Consider the following 2318-nt stretch of genomic DNA (forward strand, 5'->3'; position numbering starts at 1 on the left):
ACACCCAATATACACTCATATCTCGGGGCCCCTGCTGGGCTTGGAACACACTAAGAACTTGTGAGACATGCTAGGTAAGTAACTCAATTTTGGCAGGAAATTCTCCCCAACGTAGTCATAACATGAGGCAAGAGCTGGAAAGCCACCCCAGGATGTGCACTCATGAGTAGGGTTCTCCCTTCAGCTCCCCGACATTCTGCTCAGCCACTGTGAGGTGTTCATTCACTTGGTAAAACTTCATACAAACACAGAACACCATATTAAAGAGAAACACCTGACAGATTTGTTCAGATTTAATTTCAGTAATATTATCCTGAAATTATATATTATATATTCAACAGGGAAAAGCACAAAAGGATTCCACCACTACCACAAATTATGCAGTTGAGTGTCCCACATTGCAGGGGTCAGCACATCCAGATTGCAATAGCTAAGCCTTGCCCTGGGAAAGCTACCTTCCTGGCCCTGGTATCTCCCCTGCCATGTAAGTATCCTAAAATGACTATACATTCATATTGCAAATTCTTTTGACCCTAACTGCTAATCCTATTTTAGTATTTCTAATAACTGGGACTAGAAGAAGTTGTTCTAGAGCTAAAGTAGCTAGATAAGAAAGGATGTCTGCAAAGACCTGGTGCTCACCCTGCCTCCCTCTCACGCCTGCATTGCTAATGCCCAGGGGAGCCATTTGGAGTCTTTCTGATCCTCTTCTCATAAATGTAAGAAGGGTGAAATGAAATTAATTTGAAACTGATGAAAATTGGTAAGAAAATGTTTAAAACTGGTAAATTTAAGTGTGTCTGATACCTTTCTCAGACCAACACATATTTCTACTGAGTTTTGAGGGATGGGGAGGGGGTGGGGGAAGTTTGCAGACCAAAATTAGAGAAAAAGGAGGGCTACAAGGAAAGCCAATATTTTGGCCCTACCCTTCTAAGGTCAATTAAGACTCAGGACATATGAGAACTTGTACTGTAACGTCATGTACCTCGGTAGTGTCCCAGATTTTCTGATCAAGAAGGTTATGGGGCCAAAGAGGAAAGTGATCGATGACGTGGAGTGTGCCTAAGGAGAGTCACATGAGGAGAAGACACTCTCTCAGGCTTTCACAGAGAGCACATTGGCCAAGCAATGGCCGTGACTCATCCACATGGCTGACACTGACAAAGGTTCTACAATCTGAGGTACAGGATCTCAGGATAAATCCTGAGGGCATTTCACTGACCTTCTCAAACCAAAAAGCTACAACTCTTGTTGCATAGGTTCTGCTTTACCTTGGTCTTAACCATCCAGTAGAAAAGTATGAAGATGAAATATAGGAAGTAAAGCCATGTTGTTATGTTGAGCTGTGGGGGACTCATGTCAATAATGTCTGACATTGCCAATTAAACAGAAGACCCAATGCTATTATGGGCTTCTGTACTCTTTTAGAATATTGTGCTGAGTTTACACACCTATAATATTCAACAACGGAACTTAAAAAAAAATTGGGGTATAACTATGAATGTCCATTTTGTATCTGTGTATTCAAAGTGGTTGGGATAGATATATAGTTGCATTCTCTTAATGAATAGAATGATTTTTTCTAATGGTGTTTGTAAGTAGGATCACAAGTCTGCATCTTGTACAGCAATTAACCACCAAGAAGAATATATGCAGTGTATTATTTGTTGAAAAAAAAATAAAAAAAAAAAAGCAAAAAAAAAAAAAAGAAAAAGAAAGAGAAAATGAGGAAAAGAAGCATAGACTTCAGGGCTTCCAGCCTACCCATTAGTTTTATGACCTTGGGACATTCACTTAATCACTCTAAAGTTCAGGCTTCTATCTATGCTAGTTAAGGTTTTTTAGTCTTTAAAGGAGAAAAGATTTGTTTTGGATCATGGCTTCAGAAGTTTTAGTTCGTGGTCACTTGGTCTCATTACTGTGGGCCTGTGGTTAGTAGATTATCAAGACAGGGAGAACATAGTGGAGCAAAGCTGCTCCCCTGATGGTGGCCAGCCTGGAGAGAAAGAGAGAGAGAGAGAGAGAGAGAGAGAGAGAGAGAGAGAAACAGAGACAGAGAGACACACAGAGAGAGAGAGAGACAGATCGACAGACAGACAGACAGAGAGACAGACACAGAGAGAGAGAGAGAGAGAGAGAGACAGACAGACAGACAGACAGACAGACAGACAGACAGACAGAGAGACAGACATACAGAGAGAGAGAGAGACAGAGAGACAGACAGACAGAGAGACAGACACAGAGAGAGAGAGAGACAGACAGACAGACAGACAGACACAGAGAGAGAGAGAGAGAGAGAGAGAGAGAGAGACAGA

The 2318-nt window shown here is 41.5% G+C and overlaps 1 pseudogene; it reads right to left on the reverse strand.

Moving 5' to 3' along the window:
- Positions 1 to 338: 338 nt before the first annotated feature.
- LOC111818196 lies at positions 339 to 492 on the reverse strand (annotated as a pseudogene).
- Between the last annotated feature and the right edge of the window lie 1826 nt (positions 493 to 2318).

The sequence above is a fragment of the Octodon degus genome, unplaced genomic scaffold (assembly GCF_000260255.1).
Source record: "Octodon degus isolate 3935 unplaced genomic scaffold, OctDeg1.0 scaffold00082, whole genome shotgun sequence".
Classification (NCBI taxonomy): domain Eukaryota; kingdom Metazoa; phylum Chordata; class Mammalia; order Rodentia; family Octodontidae; genus Octodon; species Octodon degus.